The sequence below is a fragment of the Colossoma macropomum genome, unplaced genomic scaffold, assembly GCF_904425465.1.
Source record: "Colossoma macropomum unplaced genomic scaffold, Colossoma_macropomum, whole genome shotgun sequence".
Lineage (NCBI taxonomy): Eukaryota > Metazoa > Chordata > Actinopteri > Characiformes > Serrasalmidae > Colossoma > Colossoma macropomum.
Window position 1 is genome coordinate 20277389 of NW_023494805.1, and position 16506 is coordinate 20293894.

At 38.9% G+C, this 16506-nt stretch overlaps 1 protein-coding gene across 1 annotated transcript in view; it reads right to left on the bottom strand.

Annotated features, from left to right (window-relative positions):
* b4galt2 (UDP-Gal:betaGlcNAc beta 1,4- galactosyltransferase, polypeptide 2) overlaps window positions 1–13151 on the bottom strand; it is a 160753-nt gene extending 147602 nt beyond the window's left edge. The window contains exon 1 of the mRNA XM_036596602.1: window positions 12672–13151. The gene's annotated coding sequence lies outside the window, so the exon portion shown is untranslated. The remainder of the gene's footprint in view (window positions 1–12671) is intronic.
* Between the last annotated feature and the right edge of the window lie 3355 nt (window positions 13152–16506).

Genomic DNA, 16506 nt, shown 5'->3' on the forward strand with positions numbered 1-16506 from the left:
TTGAGCTGGTTAAAGGTTCACTGTGTCTTTTAAACGTAGCAGGTGGTCCTCTGTGCAGTTTGTAGTCCTAACCGCAGCCTAAGTAAATAAAACGGAAGGCTCCAGACTAACACCATCCTGTTATCCCAGGGACAACAAAAATATTGTATAAAAAGAGTGTATTGCTATCTGACATTTTTCACTTTTGTGAATCTGTAATATGGTGGTTCAATGTAAAGGAGAAATGTAATATAAAGGCATTTTAAACCTTTAAATGGCCAGCTTTTAATTTGGGACAGCTGACAAAGGTTTTTTCAGGACTGTTTTCAGGACAGTTCTGAAAAAGCTAGTCTGGAGCCCTCAAAGCATTAATTTCGGGTGAATTGTGAGCGCATGCTGCAGTAGCATGAAGGCACACTTTGTGGTAAGTACATCTGGCCCTATGAGTTTACAGATTTTTTTAACTTCTAGAAAAGGAAGGAACAGGAGAAAATAAATAAAACAAATCATCGGTAAAAACAAATAATAAAATAAGACAATAAGGCATATACATCTGACATCCAATCAGCTTGTATGCAGTTACAACACATTAGTTAGCATTGTTTACAATTACACCATTTAAGCTGACAGCTGTTAAAAAAGCTGAAGGCATGAAAAGGAATTAAAAAGGAACAGTTGTTTCTGCTTGACAGGTGGGTATCAAGAACTTATTTTGATTGTTTCACAGAATCAAGGGGTCAGTGTTGTATTGTCCCATTTGCTAATGTTTGTGGTTAGTTTTGCACTAGCAAATGTAGTGACAGCTTGCTAACTCCACAGCCTTGCTAGCTAACGTTAGTTACATCACTTCCCGTGTTGCTGTTCGCTCTAACGTTATAACATGGCATTTGTTCACACAATGTTTACAAAAGGTTTTATGGTCACAAAGATCTTTTAGCACTGAAGCGAAAGGTGTATTTGTTTTGCTGTTGAGAATCGCTTCTGCGCCTTTAAATGTGCCATCTAGGTCAATTGGTATCGGTTAGCAGCCGATCATGCTGACAATCGGTGATCAGAGATACTGACTATAGCCACAACATACTCAGGAAAGCATATCATTTATTACACAAACATATCATCACATCACCCACCCCTACATGAAGCAACAGCTCCTTTGAGAGAAAAACTAATTAAGACTAAAGGCACTGTCCAATCAAACTCTGACTTCGAGGCCCACGCCCCTCCAAGCAAGAGCATCTTTAAAGAGCCTGTCACCTAACTCTCAAACAGATCTGCCACGCTCGTATCAGAGACTCCACCAACGCCACTAGCTCTATTATATGCTCAGTGGGGAGTGTAAAAATTAATGAAGAGGGCTGATTTGATTTCCCTCTGATGCTTTTCAGATACCACTCGGTTCGTTACAGAGCCTGGTTCGAGGCTTATCATTGGAGCAGTTAGGGTTACGTCGCTTAAATTACCCATGTCAGATTACAAGAGGCATGTGACATATAGCACTACACTTAAAGAGACAGATAATTGCTATCTAAGGAAGAGGGACTGTAAGGGTGGTGTAAGCAACAGAAGTGCGTATGCTAATTTAGCAGTTAAAGTTAAATTAACAAGCCTGTAAGGTTTGACCTGCTTCGCCTCCATCCACTGCTGACTGAGCCAATACTGTGGGTGTGTGTGGTGTGTCTGTGTGTATGTATATATGAGAGATCACAGATGGATAGGCCTAAAGCCAACTTCTGATCCTCACTGCCATTTACCCTCAAAGTCAGCCCTGCAGAGAATTCCCACAGTGTCCCAAGATTTTTTACTTAAGTTTTCAAGGGTTCAACGTTTTGATTTAGAGTTGTTTTTACGCAACCCACCAAATAAGAATATCGGAGACATTACACTGTTTAGGAGCACATGTAAACATACACTTGTTTACAGTTAGCCTATTCACAAAACTGTGTTTGAATAATTTATGAACTCTGAAGATATAGATCTAAATCCTTGCATTACTTAGACTCATTACTATCAATAAACATCCACAGTGGGTCCAAGACTATATTGAAATCTGAACATGTTTTGCATTTAAACCTGGAAACAAACAACAAAAAGTTTTAGAATTTGATACAAAGAAAAGTAGGGATGCAGCGATTATGAACTTCTATGGCCAATTCCAATTCTAATTTCCCTACAAATTGGGCAAAAGATGGAACTGATTAGCTTTGTTTGTTTTTAAGTCCAAAGCTCACACTTGTGTGGTTTAAATGAACACATGAAGTATACCAGCATATCTCCAGAATTTTATTAACCAAACTTGCAATGTAAGCAACAGATCTGCCAGATAAAACATAATAAATGGACCAATCGCCAATTTGGTATTTTAAGCAAACATCTGCCAATCTGCCAATATTGTGCATATCAAAAGAAATGTAAAACAAAGAAGAACCATTCAAGTTTCTACACTCTGTCTACATCACTGATTGCGTGGCCATGTTGAGGCCTTTGTACAAAAAGGTCAGATTTTTATCTCTTCCCTTGAAGCACATGTTCAGACAACTAGTCATCAGAGGCTTTTGCACAAACTTGTGGAGTTTATGCCAGCTCGAGCACTGTCATTACAGCAAAAGGGAGATATACATTAAATACTAAGAAATTCTGAAACTCATGTTAAATTTCAAAGATTCGATTTTTCACTCAATTTATGTTAATAGAATTTCTAATGAAAAACTTTATATTAAGTCACAATATAACGCAAAATAGAAGCATTTTCACTACAGTATCAGACTTTTGAACCCCGTTGTATGTGTAACTGCACCCAGACTTGGTTTTTAACAGAATACATGTGACGCTGTTATGTAATCAGGGCATAAAAAAAACATAACTGTAATCTGTTACAGAAAAGGCAGATTATACATGCATGACAAAACTAGGGTGATTATTAACAGGATTACATTAAAACACAAATTTTCAAAAACAACATTGTTTTATCTGCTCTGCTTGATTTTTGCAAATTTTTTGCAAGGCATCCGAGCTGTCTGCGAAAGCACTTTCAGCTCCTGAATGAAGAAATTCTGCACTATCACTATAATAAAAAGGAAAGTTTTCACGGCACAAATAACACAGCAAAATGAAAATAAATAAATATTATAAAAATAAACGTCAGCTTTAATGTATCATTTTGTTTTATAAAACAGTGCAGTTTAAAATGTCTTTAAACTTTAAGATGTCTTGTGGAAATTGTTTTTCTTTCTGTTCTACTTAATTTTATGACTTTTAAAGATAAGTAATTCAAAGTAATGGAAAGTTGTCAAATTACATTACTTTAATATAATTCTTTTGATAAGGTTTCAGAAGACATTTTTAACTGGCAATCCAGAATCTGTACAGTAACTAACCCTCCCAACCTTCACTACACCTAATGCTAAAAAACAATAAAGCACACTGATGCTTTAATTTACATATCGCCACTGACGCGCAAAAATCTCCATTTGTGTTGTGATGAACAGACCAACAGAAATGTTTACATTAATCTCTAGTTTTACATAAATCTCATTTACAAATTAATAACACTGTTTCCTTCTCCTGTAACGTTACCAGTTTGGACATACAGGGTTTGGCATACAGGGCTTTGTTCCATTCCAGTATTTTTTTAAAGAAAACAGACAGTGTCAAACAAGGTCCTCTTTTCCCTTTTCCCAAAATCCCTGTACACCCTGCATTATTAAGCGGAACGTCTATGGTAAGAGAAATGACCTGGAAAATAAAAATACTCATTGAGTGTTTTAAGACAAATGCTTTACAAAAATGCTGCTAAAAGCAAATCTTCGTCCACAAATATTTCACAGCTGGTTTCTCCACTTACCAGCCTCGTATACCACAGGTAAAGGAGCGCCTCAGTCAATAATGCTATTAGCATTTATGAAATGTTAGCATTATGAAAAATGCCATCATGCAAATTGGCTAATTGTCAGTTATGTTATTAGTAACACTCAACATTACCACCAATTGAGCTATTCCTTTAATATAAATAAGCAAGCTCATTTCAACCATTTAATAAGAATGTAAGCGATTGTTTAACCACTAAACATAGTTGCTCTTCAAGTTTTAAGCGTGAAATGAAAAACTGAACTGGTTAGCCTGATACCACAGACCAGCATGAAGCTGAGGAGCCAGCTGTGGGTCAATGCCACAGCTTGTTAGAGCACTAGGAGACTGCAGACTAGCTAAGCAGTCGTGGCAGCAGGTGAGGAGAAGAGAGGCTAGTGTCACTGGCCCCTGACCGTCACCTCATTACAGGGGCACCAGCCTCGCACAGGAGCACCACTGCTCATCTCATGCTGGCACACATCCCACACGCACTCTCACACAAACACACACCTGCTAGCGCTTCTGACCCCGCAGCTATCCAGCTCAAGCTAAAAATCTGCAAACAGTGAACTGAAGGCCACCTAAACATTGAAAAAGCAGAGATTAGATTAAAATAAATCATTATACATAAAAAATAAAAGTATTATGTACCTACAGGCCTTAACTCTAGAGGGCCAGAGTTAAAGAAAATAAAAAGGTGCATGGCCTAAAACTAGCATTTAACATGTTATTTGTAATATTATTCTATAGCACAGCACTGCATGCCTCATCAGTTTGGCAGAATTCATGATTTTGTATCCTTTACATTATGAAATGAAAAAATACACAATCATCTGAATGTAACTGCAACATTATTTAAGGTGGAACAGGAAATAAGAATAAGAAGTTAATTTCAGCTTCATCTAATCTTTATCCACGGTACAAGACTCAGTTACAATCAGCGAACTGGGGCTGCACCACTTGTGGGGTCTGCTGATTTAACCCCTAAATTACTACGGATGTACAATTGTACATTTGGATCTAATATTTATAGTCTGTCTGAGCATTCTTGTGCTTATATGCTTGAGTTTATACATTAGCTTACAGTAACTGGCCCAAAACGCCACCAGCCCACTGGGAATTCTCCCAACTCTCCTAATTACCCACATTATTTGACTAGACTGCCACTTTTACAGCATTAAACAGAATTCAAGGAAAAGCCTGGCAAAAAAATGGACGAAATTACATTGGAAAAAAATCAGAAGTAGCAACCACCTCAAAACTTGAAAAACTAAATAAGTAAGTCTATTTGAGATTAACAACTCAATGTTCAAAGCAACTATGTGATGATTTAGACATGCATTTTTCACCATGCTAATTGGTGACCTAAGCGCTTCCATTGCTTGTTAGCTACAGTAGCCACATAGCTCTTGTGCAAAATTAAAAGACGCAACCATACATGGACACCAAACATGTCTTGGCTGATCGACTACATTAAGTGTACAAGGAATTTTTGCTGAACTATTCCTTGAACCTGCACCTGTCCTGACCCAACTTAATCTGAAATGTATTTTGAAGTAATCCTCTCAATCTGCAGAAAGAAGAGAGAAGAACAGTGCACTGTTATCTTTCAGACCACACAGGCATCCACACCTAGAATTCAATCCACTTAAAACTGACTGTAACTTGGTTTTCATAGCAAAAAGACCATATTTAATAGGAATCATGTCAAAAAAGAAAATGGAGTGCTAACTATGGCTGGGGTCATATTAACAACCCTGAAGCTGAATACCAGCATGACAAACAAATATGAAATTGAGTTAGAAGGAAGTCCATGGGAATTCGGTTTAGCTTGAATATTGACGTCTGGCAAAAGAAAATATGAGACAGACCCAACCGAATCAAAACTATTGGCACGTTTGTGTCTTCCAGCCTGACAAACTACTTGGACACAGCCATATTATGGTATCTAATACAGTTTATGGTGCCATTTTTCTTGCTAATACTTTGTAATGTTTGCCTTCAAACTGGCCACAACTCAAGCTGAGCCTCACGCGACACTCTGGCACAGGTCATAAAACAGCTTTTCGTTTCATGATTCTGTAAAACAAACAGCTTTTAGTCAACCCATCATTCTGTCTGTGAGAGAGGGGAAAAAAAGCACTCAGAGCCAGCTGCATCAAGCCACTTAGCATTGCAAAAACAGAGCCCAGAGACTAAAAAACAAAGAAAATCTCAACCCATCACAGGCTTGCCAACTAATTTTGCAATGGCAAAACACTAGGCACATGCTTAATCCCAAAGAACTGTGAAAAATCTAATGAATCACTGACAAGTCAGCGCCCATAAACTGACATGTCAGTCACGACACAACATCCCCAGCTACACCGCATGCGCACAAGTGCCAATCCAAACTTTTTTTCCTTAGCACAACTTAGGCCTTCGATTTTTGTCAGAACATCATCCTGTCTAGTGGGCTTTGTTGTCTGCATCATTGATTTTTGTTCACACACAAGAGGATCTCATAACTGAAGGCTCTTGCTCCTTATTTACACCATATCCCAGACCCTAGAAGAAGATACAGGATATTCTGAATGTTGCTAAGGCACCAGTGGCCTAGGCTTCTCAAAGTAGATGAAGGAGTATATTTTACATGGTACATGTAAATCATCTCTGTTAAAGCGACAGTTGGGCAATAATAAAAGTCAGATGAACTCAGCCAGCCTTGGCTGCCATCCGTGATTGGTTTAAGGAAAGACTGAACAACATTCTAAGGTCTAGAACACACACTGAAGCGGACCTGCCATTTATTTGTTGTCGCTAAGGATTTTCCAAAGAGGAGACAAGTGCAGAGCTGTCCCTCTTCAATGCTATGGCATCAGAAGAAATCAGCTTTGCACTTTTTAAAGCGTCAGATCTAGGCGATAGACTAGTAAACGTCAGTAACGTTATAAAATTGCTCCTGACCATGCTAGTAAGCAGCACATCAAGCGAAAGGAACTTTTCTTGCTTGCTTTTCTTGCTTGTCGATTGAATACCTACATGAGACACACTGAGTCAGGAGAGACTGTCTGACATTGGAGTGCTGAATATTGAACGGGTCACTCACACTGAATTTGATGCCGTGCCCGGTTGGCACTGTCTTGCACTTCACTAAGGTAGGACATTGTTTATACTTTGATAAATATAGGTCATTTGCTAAATATAGGTTTTATACTTACTATATAGTTGACTGAGATGGCTTGCCCTCCTAACATCAGTCTCCAATGTCGCCCATTGGCGCCAAATGGAAAATCTGTAAAACAATCTGGTGAACAGGAAGCAAACTTCAGCCCCCACATCTTTAATATGATGCTGAACAACTCTGAATTAAAGTTGTCAGTATTGTAAAGTATTCTGCTCATTTTACTCCGGGCACACCTTGGACAATATTGAGCAGGCTTTGCTCAGCGTTTGACACTGAAGCAATGGAGGGGCAGTTCGAACTTTATTAGCTTCACAACCCCAACAGTAACTTGTACGTAGCCAGCCACGCTGTGTGACTTTATCCACTTTTAGTGTGTAGCTTGCACATCTGTGAAAGCACCGTTAACGTTGAACACATTTTGGAGCAACATACGCTGCCCTTTAGAGATCAGCTTTTTAAGAACACTCAGGCTTATTCCCACATGATAACACCAACAGCATACGACAAAATACGACAACAAAGGCCCTGAACGGCGGCCCAGTTAAAGACAGGTATAACAGAAGAATGACAAAAAATTCTGCAACTGGATCAACTGGTGTCTTCAGTCCCCAAACATTTATTTACTAAATGTTTGTTTAGTTCAGCGAAAAATAAAATGTAGTTTTTCATCTGATCCCAATTGTAGTCATTCAGCCAAAACTTTTTTGGTGTCTGACATTTGCTTCTTTAGCTTTGCAACTAACAAAATGTGCAGACTGACCACAATTGGGATCAAATGAAAACTGCACATTTTATTTTTTGCTGAACTGACACTAGGCCACTGTGAAGTTACTACTTGTGGTAATCTTTAAAGCATATATCAGCATATTGTGCTACACCGCATTGTAGTTACACTAATAAAAACAGTGGTTTACTAAAGAGATTCATACACACATGCATGTCTTATAATTTGGCCACATTTAAGAAGTTTAGGCATGCATAGGTCTACTCTGCAGAGTAATAGTGAGATTTCAACTGTTAACATACAGTCTTTGCAGCTAAGCGTGTGACTTGCAGTGTAGTGCAAATCTCTCATGAGTCTGACCTCTATCTTGTCATCATTTTGAGATTAGGCTATCTGCAGAGACACAGCAGGGTTTCTGTTTGGTGCAAACAGGGATATTCAGCTATGAGGGACAGGCATGGAACAGAGATATGCCCAAATGGTTTGCTTTCAGTTGCTAGACATGAATGCCAAGGCTCACAGGTGGTATTTTAAATTTAAATTATAATCTCTTATGTCAAAAGTTTAGGCTAATCTTCACAAGAGTTTACACCCAATCTCCCTCAAGCATGAGCTGTCTGACAAATGTTACAAGTTCAAGATACAGGCAGCAACCTTTTCAAAGTTTCTAAGAATATTAAAACGTAAACTATGCTTCAGACTATGTCCATCCCCCTGCCAGGCAGTGTTTAATCAAAATGATTTTAGTCAGCCAGGCAAATTGCTCAAACAGCATAACCTACTTCTAAACGCTCAGCCCTTATTATCTTGAAGACTTGGAGAGAGGAGCTCTGTGGCTGGCCTCCCGGCCTGAAAGAGCCTGAAAGAGCCCTGCTCAGACAGAGCCACAGCCTGCCTCATTTCCAGCTGCTCTGAGGGTCCAGAGCCAATAGCCACAATCCTGCTGTAGCTGAAGCCTTCAGAACTACCACAGGCCCAGGCTTCTGGGTACACTTAAACACGATTATCCCCTCTGCCACGCTTTAAACAGCCACACAACTTGAAAATTAGGTTATAACCCAGAACATCCTGCCTTGCATGAATGGGCGGAACATAGCTTAGGCTCATATCATAAACAGTGGTGGTGACGCCTGAACCTGAATCTGACTCCTAAACAAAGCAAAAAGATATTCGGACAAAGCTACTTCACCAAACAAAGCTGTCCACCTTTGTGTTTCAGGGTCTCACTGTTCCCATGACAACAAGTCCTAGCCATGAATGTGCCCGTCCTTATATTCCACAGCTGTATGACCACAAATCCAGAGCTACAAGAAAAGAAGAAAAGCTTTTCTTTATACCCTGGGCCTGTTTTTACCTATACTACCTCAGAAAGATATGAGTGCAGTGTGACATGTGGCTGGGTGGCTGCTACAGACAGCCTGTACACATTTGCTATTCACACATGCAGTGTTTGCCCAGCGGAACAGTACATCGAGTTTATACTGGAAATTCTCACCCCTTGCAAACAAGGTCTACAGACATCCCTTTTCTAAATAGATAGTCAAATCAGATACTTCATGTTGTTCGATAAAAAGAGCATTTTTTTTTAAAAAAAGCATGTTGCATCTTTGGTTTTCTTTTTTTGTTTCACTTCATGCAACAATTCATCGTCACACTGTGATACAGCAATGCAAAAAATACAATAATGTGCATTGTGGGGATATGACAATGCATTGCATTATAGGCAGAATGGGCATTCTCTTTATTATGCCATCTAATGTAACACCAACCCACCATCAACAATAAACAACTCACTAGAACATGCACAGTTCACATGCACAACACTCCTCTAGCGTCACTGCTCTAATCTCATTAGTAAGGTGTGCAACAACATGGATACAGTTTTCATTTTGCTTCATTCAAATGTTGCTCAAAATATCGTACCATGCCATGGGCGGCAGGTGGAGAAAACAAGCTCAATGCCTATTCTCTAGATTCTGTGCCGCTTCTGGGATGCTTCTTGAAAGCACTTCCAAGCTGGCCGTGTGAACCCTGTAACCTGTTGACATTGGTGGCATAATAAAAAAACAGATGTTCTGCATCTCTTACACCATGCGGTAGTAATAAGTGTTACAGACACTATGCTTGCGCAGGTATATATTTATTATGACAATTTAAAAAAATGAACCAAAGTGAACTGCATAATGAAATTACTTACATTCACTTCCCAGTAACCATGAGCCATGTCCCACCAAAAACACTGCCTTTTTAATAGGAAAGGGACATAGAAGCTTTAGCAGGCCTGAAGAATCATTCAGCCTAAGAGAACTGTGGTGGACAGAGCCCCTACTGTTATTTCAATGTACCACAATATTCAGTACTAGACAAGCTACTTGAGAGCCTCTCGGGTGTCCACTGATATTCATTTAAGACGGATGAATGTTTGAGTGAACGAATGAGTGAAACAAGATGATGATGATGACGACGACAACAACAAACAAAAACAACTACACCAAAAGAGCATGAGACATGCTGAAAAGCAACAGAGTTCCGTTTCAACTTTCAGCTCCTTCACCTTCTTCGAGTTTGGCTCCCTCATCGTTGCTATGCAGCAGAGCCAATACCACAACAACATAAACACTGTTGGGAAAACAGAGCAAATCAGTGTCCACAGGGATGTTACATAAGTTGGACAATGCATTCAGTGCAGAAAACAACAACAGACACACCGTTACTTCCCATATAGTATTTTCTTCCAACTAACAGCTTAAGAAGAAGCCAAACGCTAAGAAGGATGAAGGAGAATTATGGCTGAGGGTAAGATATAAAGTAGCTGTAACCATGTAAACTGTATCCATGTTGTTGCCCATCTTACTTGGGTGAACCACACGGACAAAAGAACAGCGGAACAAACATAATAAATGAGCTTAGTGCTAAAATGTTATTTGCCTCAAATAATTTGACTAACATTGAACCAGTGCAAGACTTACACTGTTTAGACTATTCATCAATCAGTGAAATAATGTAAATCAATGTCACTTGTGTTCTTCTGTGACCTGTTTTAAAGACAAGAAGTCAATGAAGTGGTCAGTTTATTTTGGTATTAGTGAATTTTATCCTAAAATAAAAATTTTAAACATTCTGTATTGTTAATAACGGAGAAGGCTGAAATAGTGCGAGTTCTGGCAAAATTGGTACATAAAATATTTAAACGAAACCTGAGGAGAATAAAACCTTTCAGAACTTTCATACTACACTGCCATTTAAAGATGGAAATGCTATGTGCAATTCAGTGATGACTATTGGCTGACGAGAGTGTTATACTGTTTACTAATGACAAAGGTACGTCAATCTCTGCAAATTCAAAGACCCCTGCAAAGTTTAGTTCCAACATATTCTGATGCTACTGATGGTCTTGATTAACTGTATCCCATTTGTATATCTGGACTAAAAGGACTAAACAGTGTCCAGGTTTCATGCACTTCGGGTTTTGACTGTAGTAGTGTTGCACACTCAGGTACTTCTCTGCTATATCATGAATACCATGACTGTGTAACACATAAATCATACATGCCTGCAAAAGCAACGTAAGGCCTACTATTCTACAGGCTATCTTTTGGCATTCACATGAAGATGAAATCCCACAGGCCGGTCACGATCATGAGGTTTTAGCTGTTGGATTTATTGTCAACTTCATTGTCTTAAAGCTTAAAGTGGCCAAATTGTCTGATTAGTTTTCCTGGTTCCTATCTTTCGATACGCAGTGAAACTAACAGCTGTGGAAAAAAAACAATTGCTTTAAAGCGATTATGTATGTATGACGCTCAAACTGAACATTTATTGAACAATGTGTAAAAACATACATATTGTTATATGCCCTAACAAGTTTACAACATAAATAAGGCATAATAATCGCATTCTCTTATTGAGAATATACACCAGATTCTCGAGACACCGACCAGAGGCCACATCCCTCGAATTGTAGCTAGGCCTGAACAGTTTCTGGTGTTTGTACACTTTAGATTTTGATGTATTATGGCAACTTGGTACTGTTTGTTTACTATTTGACAAATACTGTGGTTGGGTCTGAAACTGAGTACTGTTACACATTACACACAGAATTAAAACGTATCAGTACGGCATTTAAGTGAGTGTAAAACTTTTCAAACAGACCACAACACCACATTTAACCGCCCACTTTAACAAACTATACTAATTTCATATGTTTCGTTATTAAGAATGTCCGCCATCTTCCCAAAGTTGACCAACCATCTCCGAAGCCACATTCCTCCACACGGTTGGAATCGTGGGATTGAACAGGACACACTTCAGATTTTGAGTGGGTGTAGTTTGGCGTATGTCTACTTTACGTGAATATTGGTTCCAACACTAATCTTTCTAGGGTACTAATTTAGTGTATAAGTATGGAGTTCTAGATTTAAATAATTCATTCTGCCATCAGTGAATACACAGGTCCTGCAGAGAGCACAGACTAGGCTACAGTAACACAGAATGTGAAGAAGAGTGAAGAAAGTCTCGCTGGTTAAATGAACACAACCCAAAAGGCCAGAGGTGAGGAAACTAACCCAAAGCTACAGAGCACAAAGCCACGCATGGCGCTGCAACTGTGACAAAGAATAGCAGCCCGAAGATGTATTGTGTGGTGCTGTTTGATTTTTAATGTCCACAAGCAGAAATGTGTGCATGAACAAATGGAGAACAGTTTCCTTGATGTCAATTTTTACGCCCGGTGTCTTTTTTGGTCACATCAATAGTTAAAGCTAGCTTTGTGATAATTTCCATCGCCTCTGTTATGATATGGAACAGCTAGGTTATATCTCTCTACGCCTAAATCAAGATGGCAGGCTGTAAAGATAGCTTTAAATACAAAGAAAACAAAGAGCAAGTGAAGTGGTCTGTTCGGAAAAACATCAGGCTTGCATTCAACCGCCGAAAACTGCAACGTTAATGTCTTACCTTAATGGCAAAGCAAGCCAGGGATCATCTTCTTCTAAGGATGCATTTCTTTGTTTATGCACTTCAGCTGCCGACTAGTAGAGCTGCCTGTTATTTGGGAAGTGTCACTTCAACAATAAGGGCTTCAGAGAGCAGATAGAAGCAATTACTTAGGGAATAACTGCACATTATATGCAGGTTAAGAAAACGTTATCGTTGCCAGGCAGCCACCTTTATTTCCTTCTCATTTCAACGGCTGTTACTTCATCTTTCGTGAAGCAATACGCAAGATACGCAGGCGTGGAACGGTTTCGCCGAATGACAGAAGATGTGGATTCCTCCATGTTGCTCAGAGCACTTCAGCGTGGTCCATATTCCGAGAATGAGTCAGGATCTCTGCCGTACATCTCCGTCTGCCCGTAATCGACCTCCTTTCTTTTTGCCTGGAGGATGGAGGCGCGAATGAAAAAGCACTGGAGCAGGTTTTTTCCTCAGCATCTAGTACGGAGAGTCGGAGGGCTCAAACGTCACTTCACTAGCCCACCACTAGAGGGAGCGTCGGGCTGCTGTGGTCACTCAGCTGACCTGCTCACCTTTTGACTGGAAGGCCAGTGCTTTGGTCCATTCTGAATAAAAATGTCTATGGGTAACCAAACTATGGAAATGACTATTTTGTTTAAAATTGTAAGGTCATGTTTCAAAATTCTCAGCAGCAAAATGCCATCCTTGCAAAAAAAAAAAAAAAACACATAGAAACCAATAAAGGTTCCTGGTGGTGTCCTGTAATCCCTAACGGTATTTAGCGTTTTCCTGATGGGTTGATATCACAATGTAAAGGACTTTAATGGTTTAACAGGTGTCCTGGGACTGATTTCAGCTGCATTTGACTAATAAGAATAATAAAAAGAAAATAAAGCTGAATAAATGAAAATTAAGAGTCAAATAAGATCATATACATAATATATGAAAAATAAACACAAATAAGGTACTTTAATTAAAAGCTACATTAAAGAGATATGTTTTGAAAATGTTGTTTAAAACAATAAATAAATAATAAATAAATAAATAAATAAAAGGTGGAATTAAATTCCAGTTTAGAAGCATAATAAAAGAAAAAGTCATCTCCACTTTCTCCGTAATGTATAGAGGGTATTTTTTTAGAAGTCCAGTATTTAATAGACTATTTAGAACTTTAAAACCAACATCTGAAAAGATATCCAGGTATCCAGATATCCAGTGCTGTTATTTTTCAAAACGGGCGATACATTTTAGATGTATTTGTGCCTGTGTTACTATATTTTGTACAAGTTGTATGTATTGTTTTTGTTTAGGAAGCCTAATAAAAAGAGCATTACAGTCATCAACTGTGCTTGTCACAAATGCATGTAGGTGAGTTCATGCACAACTATTCACTTTTTTGGAACACATGTATGTCGCACCAGGAAAGTTCTTCAGAGTGATGTAAACAGTGTGCTCTGTGTCTGAATCTGACTTTCTTGGCTGGAGAAACTGTCAGTGTTGTTATATTTTATTATGGATTCAGTAGCTATTCAGTACAGGCTGACTTTAACTGCTACACCTATTGATGTCCATAATCCTTTATTCCTCAGCCCCATATTCCCTATTTCAAACTGCTCCACCTCCTAAATAATATTGGACATAAAGCTTCAGACTATTCGTTGTAAGGGCTGGACAGCTTATTGATTAATTTTTATGTTGTAGACTCCATTGTTACATATTTAATTGGGAAATTTCTAGAGATTGATTTTTGGGGTTTGTTCAAGGTGCTGCAGATAATATTTTGTCATTTTATCACCTTTTCAAACAGTGAAACTGTAGATGAAGGTATTGAGCTTTTAGTATGTATACAGTACAACAACTGTTTCAATTAGCCCAAATGTTGGGATTCTCTAGATGTCATACCAGTTCCTCACTGTGTTTTAAGGAATTGGTATCATCTTTGTAGAGTGCAGTGTTACGCTGCTGTTTATAGGGGAGCCTGGGGAGGGTTGTAAGACTTCTTGTCTCAGCTTCTTTTTTTTGTTTGTGAAAGACTTTTCAATCTTTTATATAAATTACTCATATCTGTCTGCTACAAATGGAATACAATGGCTTTGGCCAGTAATGACAGTAATGTGGCAATCTACCAATTACTTACTACTTATTTACTTTAAATTTAAAGCATAAATAAACAAGAAAAACAATTTGTTTAAACATTTTAAACAAATACGTGCGTGTGTGTAAGAGAGGAAGCAGTTGCGTATTATGTAGGAGAATGGTGTCATAGTCTACATCACAGGTGTTAATGGCCTCCTTTCTGCTGATGCTCTTAACATTATTCTTCTTCTTGACCTTAGTGCTGCTGTTGACACTGTGAATAGTAACACTTCTGTCTCTCCTCAATTGATACTTAAGGCACAGCTTTTGCTTGGTTCATATCACAGCTCACTGTTACACAGCGTGTAGTTATGATTAGAAAACACAAATCCACCTGTGCCTCATTTACTCAAGGGATCGGTTCTTGGTCCCTTTTTATAATAGTGCGACTTGGCCTTGGCCACCTATGCTACCATGGCCTCTGTTTTCATTGTTCTGCTGATAACACCTAGATTTATGTTAGTAGCAATTCTACCACTGATTTGCCACCCCCACACCCTGACAGCATTTCTCAATTAAAGGACTGAAAGAATGCTGACCAACAGAACGACAGAAGAAAGCCTTGGTAATTGCCTCTAAATCTCTAAATGCCAGAATATTTTGCATCAGTATTGCTGGTGTGATTGGCAAGCCACAATCTTGGTGTAACATTTGATCCCTGACTTACATTCAAGCCCCACAAGTTCACTCACCCAGTTCACTGTGCTTAATAATTTTTGCCTACTCTTGCTCTCCACTTAATATGAAAGATGCTAAAACACTGGTTCATGCCTTCATTAACTCCTGCAAGCTTTAGTCAAATTCAGTACACTTCCATTCTCTATCAGAAACACTGGCTACTAGTTTCTGATCGTGTCCAATACAAACTTCTGCTTACCGCACTCATACTCTCGTCCTTGGGTGGCCGGTCATATAGTGGCGTGGCCCTCAAACTCTGGCCAAGGCTCTCCATCTATCTCTTCTTTGACAACTAAACTGAAAACTTTTCTCTTATGTCAGTATTATTTTCCAGCTTCTGCCTCATATATTGTAGTTTGTCTGAGATTTTGTCAATTGTTCCATTTGTTATTGTGCTTTATTGATTGTCTCTTGATGATGCTCTCTGAAGTGACCCTGGGTTTGTGTTCTATTAGATTAGCAAAGTGCATACTGTCAGCTTTAATTTTAAGATCTTTCTAAATCGTATGAAATGTGTAGGACATACGGTCCTTTTTACACAGTCATTTTGTTTTAGTGGACTAGAAGTCACTGGAGGACTGGATGCTCAGATGTCTCCTGGACCGCTGTGTGTCAGTGCAACATTTGTTCACACACAAAAGAGCCAACAAAACCCACAATTTCCTGACAATGGGGCAAATGCTTAGACGGTTATGCCCATAAGTTCAAGACAGTTCACATAGCAGAAGACACAGATTGTTGTTTTGACAACTTTCTGCATCAGAGAGAGGGAAAGAGAACTGCTCACAATCCAAATCACACCTCATCTGTTAAACAATCAGATGTATGGCTGCCAGTGGCTCTCGTCTTGGTTGATGATGTCACTGCAAGAGGTTGAACTTTGAGGTATACAGAGGCATAAATTGGAGGTTAAATAAAAAAGACTAAAGAAACGTGGATGAAAAGATTACAGCACTCATAACCTGTAAAAAGGACCAACAAAGAGTGACTATGACAGTGTTTAATACATTTACTTTGAATT